The sequence below is a fragment of the Eretmochelys imbricata genome, chromosome 3 (assembly GCF_965152235.1).
Source record: "Eretmochelys imbricata isolate rEreImb1 chromosome 3, rEreImb1.hap1, whole genome shotgun sequence".
NCBI classification, from domain to species: domain Eukaryota; kingdom Metazoa; phylum Chordata; order Testudines; family Cheloniidae; genus Eretmochelys; species Eretmochelys imbricata.
Genome location: NC_135574.1, coordinates 99989776 through 100014639, shown reverse-complemented (window position 1 = coordinate 100014639; position 24864 = coordinate 99989776). Strand labels below are relative to the sequence as shown.

The window sequence follows — 24864 nt, the reverse complement described above, 5'->3', positions numbered from 1 at the left end:
AGTGGCTACAAAGGGAGTGACCCTGTTTTTAAAGCCCACAGAAAGTACTTTAGAAGAATACCATGCAAAATGTAAAGGAGGAAAACAATGCATCCATAAGATACTGCACACTATTAACAGCAATAAAAGTTGACATTAATGTCTTTATTTACAGATTTGGTGAGGGTTGTAATATATGAATTTTTACGCCCATTAGCATTTCTGATAAATCACTTCATTATCATTTGCCTTCCTACTATAGTATCACTTTACCAGTCCAGTTTCATCATGAAGGAATGTAAGAAATGTAAAAGCACTCTGGGTTTGATGATTTCCTTTGATTTGTAGTTGTAATACATGCTAGGAGTCAGCCATTCGCTTTCATTATATTGTAATGATAAGTGTACGGCAGGATTCGCAGATCCAGAGAATCTGACAGGGGTCATGACATGAATGTTCCTGTTATGGCCCTGAAGCCCGGGAAGGAAGCAATGAAGCCGAAGGAGTTCAGGCCTATATTGCTCCTATGCCACCTCTACAAACTGTGTAAGCATCTCATTCTAAACTACCTATTACCGCTCATTGAAAAGTATTTAATCCCAGAGCAAGCAGGGTTACTCCAGGCAAATAATGCACTGGTTGAGTGCTGAACATCACTTAATATATCAAAGATGGCTTTAAAAAGGGTATGGTAACTGGTCAACAAACACAGCACCTATCAGCAGCATATGACACAGTGAATCACTGAAGGCTCCTTTCTAAAATAAACATGATGAAAGATCACTATATAACTGATGGCTCTTTGAAGAGATTGCAATGTTTTTATGTTGAACTATGGAACAGAAGCCAATGGTGGCAACAGAAAAATGGCCTACCACAAGACAGCATATTCTCACCAATACTTTTCATAATTTATATGAATGATCAACTGATCCATCTCGGCACAAAAAGTTTTATATATGCTGATGACCTATGCCCAAGCCAAGGATTTCACCTAGATTGAAGCTACAATAACATCAGCACTGTCTGGTCTCTATTACACCCAGAACCGACCCAGACATGTATTCTATTTCAGATACCACAGAATGATGGATATTAGTGAACACAATAGATCAGTGTTAAATAGTTGAATGTGTGTGTGTGTGCTTAATTGACTTTCATTTGGTTAAATTCATGAATGGTATTGCCCTTTTTAATTTGTGTGACGTTTGGAGCAAATAGCTATCTCGTAGCTGCTCTTCCAACTACAAAATATTAAATCAAAGGTTTGTCAAAACTGGTATGCATTTACTTTAACTTACAGCTGCCTTTTTGTAATGGTGAACACTGTAGTTAATTCAAGTTTTATTACTATAACTTCTTGTCCTCAGGTTGTGGTAGGCTTTAAACTATGGGTGGCAGGCTATGTGGCTATGGGTGGCTGATTTATGGCAGGCTGTAATTTAGAATGAACTGTGGATGGAACCCAAGATGCTTTCCCCCATCACACAAGGGTTTCCATAATACAAAACCAATGCCCTATACCACAACACTTACAAATGCACGCTATCATCCACAGAAGCAGCAATAGCCAAGCTGTGGCCCAACAGTTGGGTAGTCCTCTAGTTTACCTAATGATTATATGCATTAGCACAGTATTTAATACTTCAGTGTGTACAGTAACCATAGCTGGAGTACAACCTCCATTTTTCTCCTTTTGCCATGGGTTAATGGAAAACAGGGCAAGAGAAGAGTCCAGCACAAAGCAAAAATAGTAGTACTCTGGGGCAAAGGGTCTGGAGGTTAAGAACTATGGTTTGATAGACAATTAAAAACCAGCTGCTTGATATGGCACCATAAGTATTCCCCTCTTTCTTCTCTTTGCTTTTTTCCTACTGTTCTGCCTTTCAGCACATTTCCCACCCTAAAAATGTAAGCTTAGACGCAAGCTGTTCCAAGTGATCTTTTTATCACAGAGAATACCTTTCAGAGTGTTTCCACTCTTTTTTGGCAAAATTTCCAGAAGTTTCTTGTATAGCATGTATTCAAGTTCTTTCCATTGACTCTTGAAGTTACTATCTTGTGGTGGCATTTTGTAGTCATTCCACTTCTCATTTGTTTTTCTACATTCCACCTATTTGTTGAATGTATTCAGTTACTGGGTTTTATTTTTTTTATTTGGGTTTACATAAAATATGGGGCTGACATAGGAAAAATTGGATTCATTTTTAGATGCCCTACATTTCTCATGTAAATAATTTACAGTAATAATGCTACCAGAGTTTAGATTGTGGGAACTAACGTGATAGAAAGGGTATTTGCGCAGTAAGATTAGATCCTTGTTCCTGAGTAACTGTTACCTGTGATGATTGATAGACTCTGTCCAACTTTAAACAATGTTCAGAATTGAGTCCTTCATAGAAATCTGATTTTTATTGGTATAGTTGAGCAAAGACATTTATATTGAAGACATTTGTGAAAATACATTATTTCTATATTCTGAGTTTGGTTTCTGTGTGGGGCTTTAAAAATGTTTAAGAACATAAGAACAGCCATACTGGGTCAGACCAAAGGTCCATCTAGCACAGTATCCTGTCTTCCGACAGTGTTCAATGCCAGGTGCCCCAGACGGAATGATCCGAACAGGTAATCATCAAGTGATCCATCCCCCGTCACCCATTCCCATCTTCTGGCAAAGAGGGTAGGGCACCATCCCTGCCCATCCTCACTAATAGCCATTGATGAACCTATCCTCCATAACCTTATCTAGTTCTTTTTTGAACCCTGTTATATATAGTCTTGGCCTTCACAACATCCTCTGACAATGAGGTCCGCTGACTGACTGCGTTGTGTGAAAAAATATTTCCTTTTGTTTGTCTTAAACCTGCTGCCTATTAACACAAGAACTAGGGGTCACGAAATGATATTGATTTACTTTCTACACACCAATCATGATTTCATAGACCTCAATCATATCCCCTCTTAGTTGTCTCTTTTTTCCAAGCTGAAAAATCCCAGTCTTATTAATCTCCCCTCATACAGAAGCCATTCCACATACCTAATAATTTTTGTTGCCCTTTTTCTGAACCCTTTTCAATTCCAATATCTTTTTTTTTTTTGAGATGGGGTGACCACATCTGCACGTAGTATTCAAGTACCATGGATTTATATAGGGGCAATATAATAATTTCTCTTATCTTATCCCTTCATGATTCCCAACATTCTGTTCACTTTTTTGACTGCTGGTGCACATTGAGTGGACATCTTCAGATGTTTGTTACACATTTAAATATTCACAATTAGTAACCAGAATTATGCAAAAATAATCTGACGAATGACCTTCCTTTCCACTAGTCATACGTTTTCTGTTGTAACGAGACACCATCCTAATATAGGTATCCTGGGCTTTTCTGATTTAGGAAGGGAAACCCTGATAAAAGTACTGAGAGCTTCTGCCACAGTACTACTGTGCTTGTGTAGACATGAACCATGAAAATGCTAGTATCACAGGGATGTGCATTCCATTTATTCAACCAATATTAATGCTGGTAGTACAGTAACCTGCTTATGTCTATTTGCTGAAGGAACAGGATTGGTGCTTTGTCTGTATAAACTGGTACAGGAACAGAAGCAGTCCAGTATTATAACATGTAGATATTTTAGGTGGGATTCTGCTGCCACACGCAAATTCCAGCAACTGCAGGGAAAGTCCTTCTCAGCCACTGCAGCCCTGGGCTGGGGCAAGCTCAATGAGGACAGAATTTGCAAAGAATTTAGCTGCGAAGCTCAAACAAATCTCTACCGAGCATGTGCAAACAGAAGTTTTTCAGAAGCTAATTTGGCCAATTCTGGGTGGATTTTTACAAGTACGGTGAAAGACCAATGCCTGACACAAAGGCCACCCCATCTGTCAAATTTTCAAGTCCTTGCCCCAAATCATGGAGGTACTAGACCTTTGCAAAGAAAAGATCACCAGAATTTGCCGAGAACATTGGCAAAATAACATTCTCCCCCTTTCTCAGAATCATCTGAACTGATTTTAGTTAAAACTTTCCAAAAAATTCAGCCTGAGGCAGACACACAGCATAGAAGATTTCAGCCCAAACAATTAAACTTTTGGTTAAGTTTTTTAATAAGCAACTCAAAACAGGGTCCGATAATGGGAAATGTCCCGCAACCTTAATAATAGGGAGAGTTACCCAATGCCACCAATAATAAAAATTAGTTACACTTGTTGATTTAGCTTAATTAAAACATAACCTCACATAGTGCTTGTGCAAAAAAATTTGGTTTTTACTACACAAAACATTTGACATGTCTGTTTCTGTTCATTCCCATCACAGAAAAGGCTGAGACAGTGGAAAGTCTGTGTTTAAAATCCATTTCTAAGTGCATTGACCCAAAACTGTGTGTGTTAATGTGTGAAATGAACAAAACACCCCCCTCCAACCCATTCCAACCTACATGGTTTTTATACACAGTTGTGCATATATTTTTGGTATACATCCTTTTTTAATTAGAAAAGTTAAATTTGTATGCCCAATTCCAGGACCTCAGAAACTTGTTTTCAGCGGACATGTATTCTAACCAAAATCTTAATTTGTAGAGTACCATTTTCTGGTGGCTAATCCTGGGAAGATGAAAGCTATTCCACCACACACATTTATGGTATTGGCATAATTATACCTCAAACATCCTAAGCCAAAAAAGCTTAATGGTTGCAATTTTATTTTGCATATATAGCAACATATCACCAAATGAAATTAATAGGCAGCATGTTTTAGAATAAAAGCAAGTATTTTTTTCACACAATGCACAGTCAGTCTGTGGAACTCTGCCAGAGAATTTTGTGAAGGCCAAGACTATAACAGGGTTGAAAAAAGAACTAGATAAGTTCATGGAGGATAAGTCCATCAATTACTATTAGCTAGGCAGGGATGGTGTCCCTAGCCTCTGTTTGCCAGAAGCTGGGAATAGGCGACGGGATGGATCACTTGATGCTTACCTGTTATGTTCATTCCCTCTGGGGCACCTGGCATTGGCAACTCTCTGAAGACAGAATACTGGGCTAGATGGACCTTTGGTCTGGTCCAGTATGACAGTTCTTATGTTCTTATAAATTTGTCACCAGTATAGATAATGTGTTCTTTCTGGGGTGTCTCTGGTTTCTCCTCATACTATGTGCATCCTCCTTTTACTTATCCAAGTATACAGCTGTTCAGCATATGACATTGGGCATTCTGTGTCTGACCAATTGACACCGCATGTATTGTTCCTCAGAGTTACTTCTCATCATCTTTCCGCAGACCGTGACTGCAGTAAGGACGAGGGGAAAAGTTTAAGGAAATGTCTCTGCTGGAGCTCTTGGGGAATGAATCCTGGAGTCTAGTCTTGACTATAGTAATTTCCATTTAAAATATGCATGTTTACTGCACTGTGATAAGGTATTTGTAATATTCTGTGCACTTAAACTGGAAAATACCACAATGATTCTACTGCATACTGTAAATATTCCAATATTAGTGGCAGTCATTGTAAGTAACATGTTGTAATCCTCATCACCATCTTGCAACGTTGCTTATTCTTTTAGCTTGTCACACACTGGACATTATTTTAACTTTTGCAGGTTATCCACCATGAAGAATTTAATTCCTAAAAAGACTGAATATTTAGGAAAGGCTTTCCCAGATCTTCCTGTATAACAAAACTTTAAATTCTCTCAGAAGGTCGTTTTGGGGAATGCTTGTGATAACTTCTTAAAACAGTCAGTCAGTTTTTGAAGCAATAAAATCTAAAACAATCTATGAAATAAGATATGGAAAATCATGTGGCTAATGTATCCTAAGGTAAAACTTAGTAGCTTTTAAACTTATTAAAACTTTAATAGCCTTTGTCTATGACACTTCTTTAGAATAAGACCACAGAAGCAGAAATGAAGAAACACTGTTCAGAAACAAACTAAACAATATTTTGTTACAGTAGACTTCACCTATACTTATAAAATATTAACATTGGTATGCGAAATCCATCTTTGAATATTTTTTTCTTAAGGTCTTTTTTGGCTTCTTGGATAATCAAACTGGTGAGCAACAGTGGAAAGAAACCATTGCTCTCTAACACAGATTTTTAGTTTCTTCTTTCCATTCCTTCTCCACTGTGCTTCCTGAAGGGATTAATCACTCACTCCAACAGGCTGTTGAAGTGTCCTTTCTTTTCCTCAGACCTATAATGCTGGGACTTAAGGAAAAGACACAAGGCGCGTGACACGCTGCAGTTCTTCTTCTGTTGATAAATAGCTTATAACCACTTTATTGACTTAATTCTCTATCGGTTCATTAGGGATTAGTTAGATAGGGCTCAATAATGCTGAACTGATCTTGACATGGTTTCCATGTCCAAGATAAAGAGAGAAACCCTGACATATTAAGCCAGAATCTCAGATCTATTCCACCCCCCCACCCCACACTAGTTCTTTTCAGGTACAGGCCCACTGGCTCCCCTCACTACTCCAGATAAAATGGCCTTTTTCTGAATCTGAGTCTGTTTTTCCTGGGACTTCTGAATGCATCCTGGAATTTCCTCAAAATAAAGGAGATAGGATACAAGTATAGTTAAGTCAAGGGGGATTTTTATTCATGTGCTGAGCAGATGCAGACTATAGCTTTCCAACCATCTTAATTTGCAGACTGATTAACCCACCCTATACAGGACATTATCACACAGCATGTTGAAGACCTGCCTCAGATTGAGGCATCATGAAATGGATTGGTGACTATGCTGTTTATCCCATCCGTCCCAATTTAAAGAAGGTCAGCGCATGGTCTTTATCATTCAGATAGACTTTGACTTGGGTTTTCTGTTAGGCAAGCTCTTCCTTCAAGGATAGTATTTAGACATTGGTTTTTTACATATTACAGAAGGGATTCTGTGTCAAAGTAAGTCTAGTATGGAGTTGTGACACCCCCATTTCCCTCAACCAGAGAAAACAGATGTTTTCACCTACTAGGAATCCACGAGATACTTAAGTTAGCTGCATACCAAGTAATTCCTCTTCACTCTTCAGTCAAAACTTTTGACAAGAGAATACAAAAATAGGTGGTGTAACAATGAATCTGTGACTAACACTATTCTTGGGAAGTATGTTTCTCTTGCCATTGGACTACTTTGTAGCCAGTGGGGGATACAGGTAGCAAGCAAGTATTATAGCTGGAGCAATATTCCTTCTGAAGAAAGCAATCATCTAGTGTTTTTTTTTTTTGTTTTTAAGCCTATACCTTATTTATCCTAAATATGTCTGTTGTTTGATATTGAGCTGCTAGTCGTATCAAGCGTAAAGGCTTTGTCTAGCTAACATTGGGACCCCAAAAGCAAAAGCTTTTAGCAATTGACGTTTCTGAAACAGGCTTCGTGTGTCTTAGAAATTTGGCTATGGTTCAATAATTAATAACTTGGTATTACTTGAATAACTTAAGTAGTTTTTTCTGATCAATACGTAGTGGTGACTATAAGTGTGTTCCAGCAATTTTGCAAGCAACTCATTTGACACATACTCCTGTGGATGCTATCGATACCAACTAGCCTGCATATAAAATTGTTGCCTTTTTCTTCAAGCAAGATGATAGACTAATGTGCTTAGACATAAGTCAGGCTTTTGACACACTTTGGCATGCTGGCTTTCTAGCAATAGATACAGCATTAGCAGTGCATGGCACATTACTTAATTGATAATCAGGAAGGGTCTAAAAAAAGTAAATAAGATTAGGTAAAGGCACAATGGGGGCTGGTGGAGGAAGAAAAGCAGAAGCTGAAAGAGGTTCATATAAAAGCATGATATGCAATGAGATCAGAGTTTGTGCATCTGTGCAAAAGGGTGAAACCCAAATAACATTGTATTAAAACAGCAGTGTTGTAGTAGTAGGATTTTGTTTGTATTTTATATAATGTAGCGTGTATTAAATGTATTGGTGTATAATTTAATTATATTTTTTCCAGCCACTCTCTTCTTAAATAGCAAAAAGGAATGGCCTAATGGGCCATTGGTAAAGATGCATTAGCCAGAATGCGTGTCTGAGCTAATTTTAAGCCAGTAACAGACCTTTTAGGTAGTAACACCACTTTGTTGTAGTTTAGCATTTTAAAATAAGATTTTAAAAAAATGCAATAATTGTTTTGTATACAAATAAGAAATGTGTGTTAAAACAATAATCCAATAAGTTTTGTTAAATCCACTATTAATAAAAATACAAATTAATATAAATTAAACTGAGCTAAGTGTGTCTAAATTAAAACCTAAATATTCACCCTACTCCCTTCCTATAATAACAGCATAAATAAAAACACATCAACTCTCCAATAGACCAGCAAAATCAAATTAATTTACACAAAACATTTAAACAAAAACATTAAATTGCAATGCAAAAATAGTGCTTTTTTTAAAATTATTTTAAAATGCTCAACATACAGGGAAATGGTGACCGTAAAAGGTCTGTTACTGCCTTAAAATTAGCTCAAACACACATTCTGGCTAATGCATCTTTACCAATGGCCCATTAGGCCATTCATTTTTGCTATTTAAAAAGAGTGGCTGCAAAAAATATAATTAAATTACACACCAATACATGCAACATTATTTTTTTTAAATTATATAAAATACAAACATAAAATCCTACTACTACAGTTTTGCACCTTGACACTGTTTTTCAGAAAGTCTTTATTCTATTTATTTTTTTCTTATTTGCAGTTGTCTAAATCCTTTTCTTTAAATTAATTTACACCAAATAAAGTCAAATACCATAATAGATCCTTCTCCTGGATCTTTAGCTCCCAATTGTGATTGGGGAGAGTAAATTAGGTAAATGCACATCTGAATATTGGCTAGAACAAATTGATACAATTATAGCCCCTTCTGAAGATAAGAATCTCAGTTAAGCTTTTCAATGTGAAGATTTTTTTGAAAGAATTTTGATTAGGCTATCCTATTTTGGACACTTAAGAAACAAGTGTAGTACTGTTTAATTTCCTAAAAATCTCAGGAATGAAAAATTTGTCTTTTTATGTAAACATCAAGGCTGAATCCCCACTCTGGCACTTCGAGTGCAGAAGGTGGGGACCCGCAAGGATTTTAAAAATTAATACTTTCCATTCCGTGCTTGTGTTACACTCCCAAGGTTACAGCTTTTCTCTGACCTTGGCTTGGTAAACGCTGCCACCACCCAAATGCAAAAAACCCAGGAAGGAGCACTTGGGACTCCTCCTTGTGGAGTACCCTCAAGCCCTTTCACCCCTCTCCAGGGAAGAGCTGAGAGAGAAGAAAAAGAAATTTTAATTAGCAGGTGGCAACAGCTAAACATATATGCACAAACCTCTTAGGACACCAAAAATTCAATTCTGTTCTTAAAAAAGGTACATTTGATTAAAAACAAAAAGGAAGAAAATACATCTGGAACTTTAGGCTTTTGCTAGATTTTTAAAGGAGCAATTCCAAAAAATGGGGTTCAGCTTAAAGGTTACAAGCAAAGAAAAGTATTTGGGGTTAGCCCAGAGGAGATCCACAAGCCAAAATAAGAAATAAATCTGATAGTGTCTGTCTAAACATTTCCTATCCCAATGATTCCTTCTAGGTATGGAAGATAATTTACACAGCATTCCTGTTTATAGCATTGTTGCTCCGTGACCCTGCAGCCCAGAGGGAACAACAGACAACAAAGGGAAGGTTTTTCCCAATTTTGGAAAGTTTTAGTCCTACCATTGGCTCTTTTGGTCAGGTACCCACGTTTTTTTAAACCTGTGTAGGGAGGTTTTTTAACCCATTACAGGTAAAGCAAGTAGAGAACAGCTACCAAGAGGGATTTTACAGCTAATTGGCTGGCTGGGTGTCCGTAAAAGGGAGATTTTCTCTCTCTTCCCCCCCCAGCAAATTTATCACAGCAAATATTTGAGATTTTTCAAGTTTTTTAAAAAGTCACCTGTGCTGTATTGTATTCCAGCACTTTTTTTTAGAAAGGCATACCTTACACCTTTTTTCTTTTGTTTTCTCGCTGAAGATGGTTGCTTGTTTTAATCTTAAATTTGTGTCTTAATGCTTGGATTTTTTTAATAGATGTCTAGACTATTTATTTTCATCAGAATTGTTGTTGCCTTTAAGGGAGCCAAAGTAGTACTGTTGTAATTGGTATAAGAAATGTTGCACTTGAGATCTTACGTACCTGAAAAATATGGCTGTCTGCATATTAGGAGTGTGTGTGTGTGTAATTATGGGCATGACATCTTAATGAAGTTGCAGTGAGTCAGTTGCTGACCGTGGTGTTGCTCATGTGATGAACTTAACAGTTCAGAGGATTCTCTCTTGACCTGATGCAGTTCATGTGTGCATATTTCTAGTGAGCTGTATGGTTAGCTAGCAGAGTCTGTCTTAAACTTTACTTCAAATGTTAGCTAATACAAGTATTTATTTCTTAAACTTGGCTTGTTGAACAGGAAAATGTTCATTCAGCTTCTCGTGAGAATAAACTTTTAAAAATTTATATCCTAGCTTTTGAGTGCTGGGAATTGTTCTGTTTGCTGAGATGACATTTACGATCTTGAATTTTAATGTTATGTCCTAATTTGTGCATGTACGATGGCTGCTCAATATTCCTATTTTATGTAGCCTGCTGTGGACATTTTGTCAGTCTTTTTCACTGTCTTTTTGGCGGAGGATCTAATGAAGGGAAAATAAAGTAATGCAAAGAGAACTCCTCATTTCCTTGTTCCTCTTCGATAGTGAATCTTCATATTTTCAGTATCAAATAGAAGAGAACTAATGTAACACCTACCAAAAAAAAGTTTGAAAAATAATCCTAGAAAATGAACTGCTTTCATCACCCCTCCCAAGTGTGACAATTATTCTCTCTTAAATAATGGTGAATCTTGGTTTAAAATGAAAAGAAATGTTGCATTTCACCCTGTGCTGGATATTCTATTGTTAGCGTGTGTGTGATAACTACACACACGTGCGCACACACAGACGATAACAATAGAATATCCAGCACACACACTTAAAAAAAAAAAAAATTGATTCCAAGGAAACAATTACTGGTAACCTTTGAAATATCAAGAGATATTTGAGTTAATCAGTTTACAGTTGAAGATGAAGCCAAAACTCAGAAATAGTAGAATCTAATCTTGACTATTCTGAGCTAAACTTGAAAACTGCTGAGCAGGAGGATATGTGAACATATATTAAAAAAAAACCAAAACAAAATCAACTACTGTAAATTCTTGGATAATGTCATCTAGTGTTTTGGAGCATATCTCAAATATTCCTTGAAATATTTCTCTTCAGGGCATCAGTCCATTAGACAATCTTAGTCGAAAGTTCACAATTAAAAAACCTTGAGCGTTTGACTACACGTGCAAGTGGCAGAGATACTCTAATCAGTTGTGTCTCCACTCCAATATTATAAAATTCTTGCATGAGGTTAATTTAATAAGCATCAAGAAGCACTGAAACAAATTTAGTTTGTATTGCATACAATGGGAGGCATTAGATTATCTAGGTAAGCTGTTTCAGGCCCTCAGTTACAATTCTTCTGCATGTTGAAATTTGTTGTTTAGGGATTACAGTGATTGGCTTCTGTGAGCTGTTTAGGGTATTTTATGCAGTCTAACATGCATGGTACAGACACTGCAACAAATTAAAAATATTCCTTTAAATATTTAAAGATTTGAACGATGCTGGATTCAGGACTTGAACAATTTACTGGATTCATACTGATGCAAGGACTAATCCCTAATAGCCAGACTGAAATATCTGCATGGCCATGCCTCCCAAAGCTATTCCCCTAAAATTTACAGGAATAAAAGTTTTGTGTATTTTTTTATGCACAATATTAATTGTAACATTAACAATTTATTAGATAGAAAGTTGATGTAACTTGCTTTTATCACCTTTCCTGTTATCTTTGTCTCCCCTTTTGGCTTTATTGCAATCTTTCTTACACAGATCATGGTCATGGCCTAGCTCTTCCTGTTTTGTCTTCATTGTCTGTTTCCTGTTTTTCCTTTCTTTCTCTACATGATGTTCACAACGTCTTGTCTTATATCTTCTCTTCTTACATCTCCCTCAAAATTGTTCAATAGAATACATACTTCTCTATCTTTCCTAACAATTGTACATGAGCAAGACTGGCTACATATCCCACCTATTCACATGGAGCTTGGAAATGTTATCAGACCCAGTAGCCAGAAGTTTTAAAAGTACTAGTCAATGACTGATAGAAAAGATGGGAGTCCTACTGTCCAGGTCCACTGCACTTATGAGAAATCAGTCCTCCACTGTAGCTGCTGGGAAAGGGGAGGGTCCTGGAATTCCTCCCAAAGTGCTGTCCCTTCTTTAGAGGCTTCATTTTGGTTATTAGCCTCTGCTTAGTAAGTTTCTAATTTAAATCTGAACCCACTTTTCTCAACCCCTTGTTGGTTGCAGGAATGGAAAAAAAAATTCTCTGTTTTGGATCATCCTTTAGCTGTGTGCATGCATGTGTGTATGCAGTTTGATGGAGATGTCACTGTTGTTCTTTCTACTCCTCCCCCCCGCCCCTGAAAAAACAAAACCATGACTATCTTGTAGCCCTCTGAACCTGTTGCTGGTCATACTTCTCCATCCCCAACCCTCCTGCTCCTCTGTGCAGTAGAATTGTGAAGCTGACCTGGTGGCTGTCATTTTCATATCTGCTCATATGGATCTCAGTGGCAACAGTGGGAAAATAAGACTGGCCAGTTTTACTCTGCTGCAGTTTAGAAAACTAGTGGCATAAGCTCTCTGTAACCTTACAAAGAAAGTATTAACCTTCTGAACATGAATATTTAACTGATATATCTTCACAATTATAAAGATGAGAGATCTAATGTTTTAAAAAATTTAAAACTTGTATTCAACAGAAGTTGGTGTCACTCATCTGGGAAAGCATCTGTCTTGGGTGTAGGTGAATGGATGCTTCAGTCCCTGACTAGATTGATGTATTTGAAGGCAGTGGGTTGCACCATTCAGTACAGATAAATTCCTAGTCGGAAGAGTGCAATCCTGCTACTGTTACTCTCTTTAAAAGTCTGCAGGAAACCTGTCCTTCGTTGGGTTAATGAATGATAGCCATTGTACTTTTGGTAAAGGTAGAAGTTGTGGTGTGTGTGCAAAATTTTTCGAGCCTTTATGATCATAGAGAATTTTGCTGTGTCTTGGAAATGTTGCTGTGCTCCTTCTAAAGGGTCAGTTGTGGCTTTGCCACAAGGGGTGTATATGGTGTAGCAGACTGTCCCAATGTGCCTTTGTGGGTGGGAGGAGCTAGGAAAAAGGATCTTAGAATCATAGAATACCAGGGTTGGAAGGGACATCGGGAGGTCATCTAATCCAACCCCCCTGCTCAAAGCAGGACCAATCCCCAATTTTTGCCCCAGATCCCAACCAGCCTCCTCAAGGATTGAACTCACAACTGTGGGTTTAGCAGGCCAATGCTCAAACTGCTGAACTATCCCTCCCCGTCCCCCGCAGCTATCCCTAGACCTTGATGCCTAACAGATCATAGATCCAGAGCACGGCTGTGCTGTCTCCCTTGTATGGTGCAAAGGTGGAACCAGGGTCCACTAATTTCCTGTCAACTGCATGTGTGGGGGATATATAGAACCCACATGGCGGTGGCTTTTTTTCCATACTGTCAACCAATGTAACAGGGAGAACTGGTGCAAAAGGAGGTGAGGGGCACATTATGTCCCTGCACAGGCACCCAGGAAGAGCCAGTCTAGCATTAAATTTGCATACAGGTCGTTCCATTGCCACTGCCTCAACTCATTCTACTGAGGGGGGGAAAAAAAAGGAAAACTGACCTGAATCTAATCAGTTTCCACAATTTCTCTTAAATGCAATATATCCATATAGCAGATCCAGGTCATACTGGACAGCTGAAAGGCTTTGTGTGTGTGATAAAGAATTCCAACATTAAACTACTGCCTTAAAGATAAATAAATGGTATCAAAGTATAGCCATAATATGTGTATAATATATAATTTATGTAGAAAGTATAACGATTGGCAACTTGCATAGGAAGTATGAGTCTGGAAAGGTCTTTAGTGTGGAGGATGCCATTTGGAGAAAGGCTTATGACAATTGGGAGATGAGACAAGAAAGTACAGTTTTACATTCTTACATAGATATATTTCCCTAAAATGTATTATGCAGCACACGATGATTTCAGTTCAAAGGTACAACAGACATAGCTTTATTCTGCCAGTGTTCACTCTTGTAAGTGTGATAATATTATGGACAGATAAAGGATTTTTCTTGTGGATGGTTTGGGAATATGAGAAAGATGAGTGAGAAAGGTCAACTTGTTTCCTGAGTTACTGAATGTCAGTGAAACTCAGATCTCCATGATTCAGGAGCCAAATTAGCAAACAACGTTACTCAAAAGAGCCAGAGTAGTGTGAATTCATTGTTTCATTTACTATGCTACTATATATTCATATTTAAACAGTATGATGGGGGAAATAGTTATATTCTCACAGCGAAATGAGTGACCAAGTATTTATTATTTATTTATCAACTACACTTATTTAATAACTTAGTAAAAGCATCCTGATTGGTTAATAACTTTGGTTAATAATTAAATCAGTGTTTTAATATCATGTGCTGCAAAGAGCTGCAGGAGACATTAAAAAGCCACTTGCAGCTTGCGAACCTCAGGCTGAGTATCACTAATTTACACCTTGATTGAGCAAAGTACTTAAGCACATGCTTAACTATAATCATGTGCTGAAGTGCTTTGCTTGATTGTGCCTTAGTTTACTAGGGTCTTTGAAAACATGTCATATTTAAGTACAGATGTAATTGATATGCACTTGACTCCACCTTTTTGTCTTGTATACGTGAACAAATAAAGCTGAAACTAAGAAAGGCATAAAAATAAATCAGTGTGCAGTCTAGCAACCTGCTGACTTCAAAGTCCTCTTACTCAGACTGAAAGTCACGGCAGATGAGTGCTCGATGATGTAGGTGCATCTTTTTAATTGGCTACAGCTAGCCAGGAACTCATTGCTATAGAAACATATCAATAGTGCACCAGGACAGCACTTGACTTATATAGATTTATCTGAATAATTTTGCTAATTTATGGTGGATTATTTGTAATTTTCATTTCTGGAAGTTATAGGCTTTTAAGAGCAATAGGGATTAAATTTGAACTGAGATTTATGGTGGGTTTAAATTTCTGACTCATTATGTTATACATCCTGGAAAGTACAACACATGCTGCTAGGCTACAATCAAACTTGGCAAGGGGGAGAGAGGGAAAATGAATAACATTAATCTGCTTGTCTTTTGGCTTTCTTCAGTTATTTCAGCACATGAGTAAATGGCCCATTTCCAACAGTTGACAAGAAGGTGTGAGTAACAGTGGGGAGGGAGGAATAAGCATGGGGAAATAGTTTTACTTTGTGTAACTATTTCCCCATGCTTATTTCCCCCTCCCCACTGTTACTCACACCTTCTTGTCAACTGTTGGAAATGGGCCATCGTAATTATCACTACAAAAGGTTTTTTTTTCTCCTGTTGATAATCGCTCACCTTAATTGATCACTCTCGTTTTATAGTGTGTATGGCAACACCCACCCATTTTTTTCATGTTCTCTCTCTGTGTAGATGTATATAATCTTCCTACTGTAATTTCCATTGCATGCATCCCATGAAGTGGGTTTTAGCCTATGAAAGGTTATGCTCAAATAAATTGGTTAGTCTCTAAGGTGCCACACGTACTCGTTCTTTCTGCTGATCCAGACTAACACAGCTACCACTCTGAAACCTGTCAGAATACACAATTACAGATACAGAGCACACAATATATCATAATCATAGAACAGTGATGAACATGGGGTACAGGATTGGGTATAAAGTGTCACAGAGGTCCCTCCAGCAAAGGCGCTTAAGCACAGTAAGCAGTCATGCAATAAGAGGGAAGATCCTCTCATGGATCAGTAACTAGCTAAAAGATAGGAAACAAAGGGTAGGAATAAATGGTCAGTTTCCACAATAGAAAGAGGTAAGTAATGAGGTCCCGCAAGGATGTGTACTGAGATCAGACCTGTTCAACATATTCATAAGTGATCTAGAAAAGGGGGTAAATAGTGAGGTGGCAAACTTTGCGGACAATACAAAATTACTCAAGATAGTTAAGTCCAAAACTGACTGAAGAGTTACAAAGAGATTTCACAAAACTGGGTGACTGGGCAACAAAATGGCAGATGAAATTCAATGTTTACAAGTGCAAAGTAATGCAAATTGGAAAAAATAATCCCAACTATAAATTTAAAAATGATGAGGTCTAAATTAGCTGTTACAACTCAAGAACAAGATCGTGGAGTCATCATGGATAGTTCTCGGAAAACATCCACTAAATTTGTTGAAGCAATGTTTTTTAAACAAAAACAAACAAAAAAAATTCCTAAGAATATTAGGAACTATGAAGAAAGGGATAAATAAATGTCATAATGCCATTATATAAATCTATGCCCACACCTTGAATACAGCGTACAATTCTGTCACCCCATCTCAAAGATATATTAGAATTGGAAAAGGTGCAGTGAAAGGCAAGAAAAATGATTAGGGGTCTGGAATAGCTTCCATATGAGGAGAGATTAAAACTGTTCATGTTAGAAAAGATACAACTAAAGGGAAATTATGATAGAGGTGTATAAAATCATGAATGGTAAGGAGAAAGTGAAAAGGGAAGTGTATTTACTCTCTCACATAACAAAAAAATAATAAAATCTAGGGGTCTCCTGATGAAATTAATAGGGAGCAGGTTTAAAACAAATAAAAGGAGGTACTTTACACAATGCAGTCAAGTTGTCCGGGAATGCTGTGAAGGCCAAAAGTATAATTGGGTTCAGAAAAGAATTAGATAAGTTCATGGAGGGGTAGGTTCATCAATGGGTATTAGAGAAGATGATCAGGGATGCAGCCCTCAACCTCTGACTTCCTGAAGCTGGGACTGGATGACAGGATCACTTGAAATTGCCCTGTTATGTTCATTTCCTCTGAAGCACAAAAGACAGGATACCGGCTAGATGGACCATTGGTCTGACCCAGTATGGCTGCTCTTATGAGCACTGTTGGTAGTCTCAAATATCCACTCAAGTAGGATTTAATTCTGCAGAACTTGTTTAAAAGAAGTATTTATACACGGTTTTCTTGTTTTCAGTACTTTAGTTAACATGACTCTTAGCACCATTATTAGACACAAGCTTCAGTATGTGCAGTCCAAGAATTCATACTTAAGCTGTTCAGATCTTCTTCCTAGCAAAATGCGATGTGGCACAAGTTTGGAGTGAATTGATGCAAAAATACTTAAAGCAGCAGGTGTACTACTTTGAAGTCAAGGGTCTCTTAGGTTGTTATAGTAACGTGTCCTTATTTCCCCAAGGATGTAACTTGGTGGTAATAAACTTGTGTTGAATTGAATTAAGCCACGCTGCAAGTAAGTACTGCTCCACTGAATTTATCATGCACTATGTGTGAATATCCCCCGCAGTGTCTTGCTAAACAAGTTTTTTTAATAAAACCATTAGTTCAAATGATGAATGGTTGCCAATTTTGGTTTGAATTTCAAATATTTGTCCACTTAAGTCTATTCTAATGCTTTAAAATGTACTGCACATATGGAACAGAAGCAGAAAATGTGATTCAATAAGTCTGTGTAAATCCTCCATTTAATTTGAAATACAAACTTACTATAATGACTTTCCATCTACATTTTTGACACCCACGTTTCTTTGAAATGAGTTAGTTTTCTTTGGTAAATATGTATTTATACAGTAATAGTCTCCCAGTCATGTCTTGGTAAGCCATCACATTAATTTTCTCCAGGTCCCCCCTAGAGAGTCATTTTTATCCTGATGTCCATAAGTGAATTATACATCTACATCCTCCCCCTTCTATCCCATTCTCTTCTCTCCCGCCGCCCTAAAAAAATTCTCTTGGTTTCTGAATGTGTCCTGTAATCAGTACCTTTACAACAGGATTCTCAGGCAGGGACTGTCTTTTTAAAGAGACAAACTAAAGAGCCAAGCACTCTGATTATCGGACATGGTTAGCTTTAATACCGTTGTCCTTGAGACTCCGCCTCCACTAGCAGATTTCTAAAAATTCCCTGTTGCATTACCAATTAGGCAGCTCCACCAGTGGTAGACCCGTTTCTAGCTTTTTAGGCATTTTATGTAACCCAACTCGTGACCGTTCTGGGTGCTCAAGTGGCTAAAATAGTGGCAGCCCTTTGTGCGTTGACCACTTCAGTACTGCAACCATAGCCACCACCAGTGGAGCTGCAGTGATGGAAAACATTTAGAAAAATGCTGTTGTATGGAAAGACTTTGCTGTCAGCCCTGCAGAACAAACTGCAATGTTCAGTGGAGTTCCATGGGAGCTTTGAAATTTTTATTGGCGTTTTGTTTGAGGAGTGCATCTCCTGTTGTGGCTTTTTGTAGTTGAGTTTTCACTTCAAGTAAGACTTTTTTTTTTTTTAATTTCAACAGTTTGCTTCCTCAAAATAGTGGCTTGACAGTAAGTTTCTTGTGCTGTTTTGGTGCCTGACTCATGACTTTTGAAAACTTGGGTTTGGAAGTTGGACATACAGTGGTCCCACACAGACAATGAATACATACTTTCCAAAGAATGGTGATACTTCATGCACTCCCAAATGCATAGTTAGAGCATGCAGTAAATGTTAACGTACGAGACAGCGTGGTAGCACTTTACTTACAGGGAGCAGGATCTTGCAGTTGGTATGCATTGTAGTGAGCAAGGAGGCAGAAAACAATTAGAGAATAGGTCCTTTTCCCTTTATTAAACACTTGTACTGCAATAGCAGTTAGGTTGGGCCACATTATATTAGGCACTGTGCAAATATATAAAAAATGACCATCCCTACCCCAAAGAACTTACAAGATAAACACAAGGCTTAATGGTTGATGAAACAAAGGGGGTTGGGGCAATGACAAGGAAGACAGGATAAGGGAGAGGATGCGTGTACTATTTACTCTTTCAGGAGCAGTGTATGCAATTTGCTGTCTGCCTAGCCATTCTAGTTTGTCTGGTTAATTGATATTTGTTGTGCTGTTGGAGGAAATGGCACAGTTTTGTTTCCTTGAATGTGTGACACAATTGCCTTTTCAGCTCCTGCTGTTCTTCTGATATCTGAAGAATCTTAACTAGTGGAAAAGGCACCTGAAATTTATCTGGAGAATCCAGAAGTATATCACTATACAGCTGCTAGTAGTTTTTGTCACCACCATGGATTTTAGATTGAGGTCATGACACAGAAAGAAGTCTTTTCAAAGTTTTAGTGTACAGCTCTCCTTTAAAGGAACATCAGAGTTCTTTACAAATTAGAGTTTCGTCTGAAGAATGTTTGCTTGCTGCTGTCACACAACACAGCTAAGATTACTGAAACTTGAAGTATTTGAGGGAAAAATCATTTCTGTATTTCACTTTCTTTTGTGCAGTGACAGCATTTTCTTTGGCAGTTCCCTGTACGGAGTCGGCTTTCATTGGCGAGTGGGGTTCTTGGGCATATCTGTGGATCTTTCACCCAGCAAGAGGGAAGAAGAAAAACTTAATATCAAAAAACAATAAAAAAAAAAAACCTGCCGAAAAGTGATTATAAAACCACAAAAATGGGCAGGAGAGACCCGAGCAGGAACTACTCAACTTAGAATTTTTTTTTTTTTTAATCCCTAGATTTCAATGTGACCATGTCCCTTTTACATTTTTATATCAGAATACATGATTTTCTTTGCTTTTATGGGCATGCGTAGCCCCGGAGCTGTTTAAACATTGTTTTGTCCAGTAAACTTTTGCTTCTATTCTTTGCTTGTACTTTATTCAGAGTAAGCAGTTATTTTGCATTTTTCACAATGGTGTCTGATCACTGTTCATAAATTGAGAAAGTACTAGAAACCAAGACAGGTGTTTACTGAGAATGTGTCCAAAAATTAGTTCTGCAGTAGTACAGCACTCAGTCTAGCTGTATTGATAAAATACATTTTGAAGGTTGGATCCCCTCACAAAAGGAACTTACAATATCCTGCTTGTTGGACTCTAGCATGGTGATCATACCAAAAGCTAAGGGAGAAAATTAGTCATTTCCCAGTTCTCTCTGACCTTGAACCTTGCAGTTGCCTTTATTTCCTTATTTTGCAGGCTCCGGTACATGTTCTCCACTCATGAAATAGTAATTGGCAATATAACTTATTGATAATAGAGAGGCTTGGAAGAATTTAGATTTTTATTGGTAAACGTCAATAAATGTTGATTTCATCTCTCTCTCTCTCTCTCTCTCTCTCTCTCTCAAAAAATATTTCCATCAATAGTAGCTGAAATTTACAGATAGAGAAAGTAAGAGATGCTGCCTGAGAAATTACTAGAATTTGATTTAAGGATGGATACTTTGTATATTTTGACGTATTGGCGACTTGCACTTAACTGTTCTAAAGCTTTAACTTTTTGAGTCTCAGCGTATGTCATTTAATAATTATTTTCTGACCCCTCCCCATCATGTCCCTCAAATATGGAAATTAAATCAATAAAAATAAAAATGTTTAAAATCCATAATTTTGCACAACTGAAAGTAACTGTGTGTGCGCGCGTGCGCGTACTCACTATACAAAATAGAGAAAGTTCTTTAAAATAAACATTTGATATTTGTCAATTATAAAAAAAAAAATTCTGCCAAGCAAAACAGAAAATGATGAATACTTGGTTGGGATATCAGGTGAACTTTATAGTACTTTTTGTGTTTCTCAATTTAAATTATGAATACATTATTCTTCAATCTGTGCTAGAAAAAGCTGTGGTAGTAACTGTGCTCTTAACTTTTAGGGCAATGGCATGTGAAAGAAGTAGAGTTAGCTTTAACTTCTCGATTTTTTTTATAAAGACAGCTAAAAACTCAACAAGAATTAACTGAATTTGTAATGAACTGTCAATGTATTGTAGCTTTGGAAGATGACAGTCCAAAAAAACCCCAACCTTTTGCTTATTGCAAACTATAGAAGTAATGAAGGAAATCTCTATTAAAATCCTACAAAATAAGATGACATGTTAAATATACAGACCTGATCAGTGTTTTGTTTAGGTTTCTTTAATCAGAATCAGAAGTGAAATGTTTGCCTGTTCCAGCTGGATTATATGTAGAACATTAGCAATGTTGCATAAACAGAGCCAAAGTGTTTTGTGGTGTGTTTTTTATTTTTATTTATTTATTTATTTTTAGTACGGGGGAGGAGTTGGTCAAAGGACAGAATAAATGATTGCATTATGGCTTATTTTTGTTTCTTTGTGGCTGCTACGAGAACTTAATTTGAAGAGCCAAAAATCTACCCCAAAACAAACAAGCAATCTTCTGCTGGGGCAGATTTCTTCTTTGAAAAGATTCTGTAAGGATTTTCCCACACGAATTGTTCGTCTCTTGGTTTGTTGGACAGATACCAGGAAAACAGAGTTGTTGTTGTTTGACCCATGTGCATATTCTGGCTGCTGTAATGAAATGAGTTGGAACTGCAGCCTGGTTTTCCACTGAGCATGTCCTTCTCCAGCAATGTCAGGGCTTGGGTGGGGTCACTCTTGTTCATTAAGCTTTTCAAACAGACTGTTGGATTTCATCAGCTGGCCACATTTATTTAATAACCGGGAACAGCAGAGAACTGGCTTGATGTACAAAATAAAAATTACATATGTATGTATTTTTTTTATATAGACTTTAAGTTGCTATACTTGAGATTTTGCATTAACATGTCAGGTATTGTAGCTTGTAAACAAACACAAACTAGATTTCCATTGTCTCTGGCAAGGGAATCCGAATAGGTGGCATTGTTGTCAGGCTATTTGAAAGATGTGTATTTGCTTAAATTTCATCTCCGTTAGAAGGATATTCTGACCAGGACCCAGGATATGGAAGAGAATGGCACCTGGTAATGTGTAACACTTTTAAAGGTACCCTTGTTTGTTTGGTTTGCTTTCAATCTGAATGTAGTTTCTTTTAAAATTTATGGGGTTTAATATTTGATTTTTTTTAATCATAGGGTTGCTTTGAGACAAATGTTTTTTAGATGCTTTTTAATTTTCTTTCAAATTCTAATAAAACATGTATTTTATAGTACATGGACAACAGCAGCAAACAAATCATTTAAAAATATAAGTTTCAAGCAATTTCAATTATTTACTGAAATTCTTTTTCTGTACCTAATGTTTTATGGCAACATCTTTAAAGAATATATACAGTATATCTGAAAAGAGAAAATTAACAGTTCTGTGCATCTTAGTATAAAAGTGTAAGTAATATCTGTACAGCAGTGGCTCTGAGTCAGTTTCTAGACAAAAGATACTGATTTGCAAAATGACCAACTGTGCAAGTAATGGTCAGAGGCATTTGGATAATTCAGAACGTGTGTTCAAGTATCAGTTTTTTAATGTCATGTTGACAATATTCATATTTGCGAATTGTTTTGACTTTAAAATGAAGGGACACTGCTTTCTGAAGTAGCTTTCTATAGTTGGTTTACAGATAACTTTCAGTGTATTAGCACTGTTGTGATAGCATCCTGTTTTGATTGCAGCAATTCCTTTTCCAGTTTTATTAAAAAGTAGCGTTTTTGTGCATGCTACAGCATTTTTACTGCCGCCTGGGCTCTTAGGTATTTGTTTGTCTCTACCTTGATCTTCAACATTAAACGTGATTATTACAGCAAATATCATTCTGTGCTATGGGAGCTGGTGTTCAGTCCTCACCTTTTCTATAGGGACTTGTCAGCTCAAATTAGTGATGACTCTCATGTGTTTTGGGAAGTGTAAATAGAGAGTGATGTCATGTGTACACCAGCTTTATAAACAAGCAGGGAATTCAGTTTTACAGAATTAATGTTGTATACCTATTTGCACATATCACTAAAATATATTATTGGAAATGGAGGTGAATTATTGTGACTGGGGGAAAAATATTGTGTGCCTCAACACTCAACTGCTTGATGGGCAGCAAACAGGTAAATATAATAACAAAAGATAATAAATATTGTAACTAGGGCTGTTGATCAATCGCAGTTAACTCACGTAATTAACTCAAAAAAAATGAATTGCGATTGATCACACTTTAAACAATAGAATACCAGTTGAAATGTATTAAATATTTTTGGAAGTTTTGTACATTTTCAAATATATTTCAATTACAACACAACACAGTGTACAGTGCTCACTTTATTTTATTTTTATTACAAATATATGCACTGTAAAAATAAGAAATAATATTTTTCAATTCACCTCCTACAAATACTGTAGTGCAATCTCTTTATCGTGAAAGTGCAATTTACAAATGTAAATTAAGGGTTAATTAAATTTGTGACTGAACTCTTTGGGAGAGAATTGTGTGTTTCCTGCTCTTTGTATGTTAGCTTGCATTGTATGTTTGTATTGTATGTTTACTCGTATTCTGCCATATATTTCATGTTATAGCAATCTCGGATAACTACCCAGCACACGTTCTTCATTTTAAGAACACTTTCACAGCAGAGTTGACAACACGCAAAGAAGGTACCAATGTGAGATTTCTAAAGGTAACTACAACACTTGACTCAAGGTTTTAGAATCTGAAGTGCTTCCAAAATCTGAGAGGGATGAGGTTTGGAGCATGCTTTCAGAAGTCTTAAAAGAGCAACACTCCGATGTGGAAACTACAGAACTGAACCACCAAAAAAGATAATCAACCTTCCACTGGTGGCATCTGACTCGTATGATGAAAACTAATATGCATTGGTCCACGCTGCTTTGGATTGTTGTCGAGCCGAACCAGTCATCTGCATGGAAGAGTAGTTGAAGCATGAAGGGACATATGAATCTTCAGTGTATCTGGCACCTAAATATCTTGCAAGGTTGGCTACAACAGTGCCATGCAATCATCTGTTGTCACTTTCAGGTAACATTGTAAACTAGAATCGGGCAGCATTATCCCCTGCAAGTGTAAACAAACTTGTTTGATTTAGCGATTGGCTGAACAAGGAGGAGGACTGAGTGGACTTCTAGGCTTTAAAGTTTTACATTATTGTGTTTTTGAGCGCAGTTCTTTTTTTGTACATAATTCTACATTTTGTAAGCTCAACTTTCATGAGATTGTACTACATTATTTGTATTAGGGGAATTGAAAAATACTATATATATTTACTGTGCAAATATTTGTAATAAAATAATATAAAATGAGCACTGCACACTTTGTATTCTGTGTTGTAATTGAAATCAATATATTTGAAATGTAGAAAACATCCAAAATATTTAAATAAATGGTATGCAATTTTTTAATCGCAATTAATGTTTTTAATCTCTTGACAGCCCTAATTGTAACTAGTGACTTTCACCATCTGGGAAGGACTGATGCCTAGAAGTACCTTCCTCAAAAGCGTTATGTCTGGGTAAATTTGCCAGCCTGCATACCGTATTTGTTTTTGGAACAATGGTTCTGTGGGAAATACTATTTTTATAGAAACCATACCTTCAGAGGAGGTATCAAATCTGGCCTCACAATACTTAATGTACACTTGGTTGACTGGATATTTTCTGGCATTATGTTAAAGTATTTCAGTCCATGTTTGGCTCTATTTATATAAAAATCTTTTTTTAAAAAATGTGGTTTAAAACAAAATGGTGTGTAACAATATGAACAGGGAGAGCTTACTTTTGCCATACGTTTGGGTGTCTGACTTTGGCTGGGGAAATCATTGCTGTAATGAGTTTGGTCTGTGGAATTGCTAATTTGTAGCACTATTCTAGCACCATCTGCTGATCAACCTGTGGCATGGCAATGACATTTTGATCTGCTTACGTGTTTGCTTAGCTCGAAGTGT

The 24864-nt window shown here is 37.0% G+C and overlaps 1 protein-coding gene across 7 annotated transcripts in view; it reads left to right on the top strand.

Moving 5' to 3' along the window:
• EPB41L2 (erythrocyte membrane protein band 4.1 like 2) overlaps positions 1-24864 on the top strand; it is a 243547-nt gene that overhangs the window by 64631 nt on the left and 154052 nt on the right. Inside the window, exon 1 of one of the 7 annotated variants that reach the window (XM_077813039.1) lies at positions 23923-23942. The exons of the other annotated variants lie outside the window; for them this stretch is intronic. The gene's annotated coding sequence lies outside the window, so the exon portion shown is untranslated. Of the gene's footprint in view, positions 1-23922; positions 23943-24864 lie in introns of those variants that run through there. 7 annotated transcript variants of the gene reach the window in all.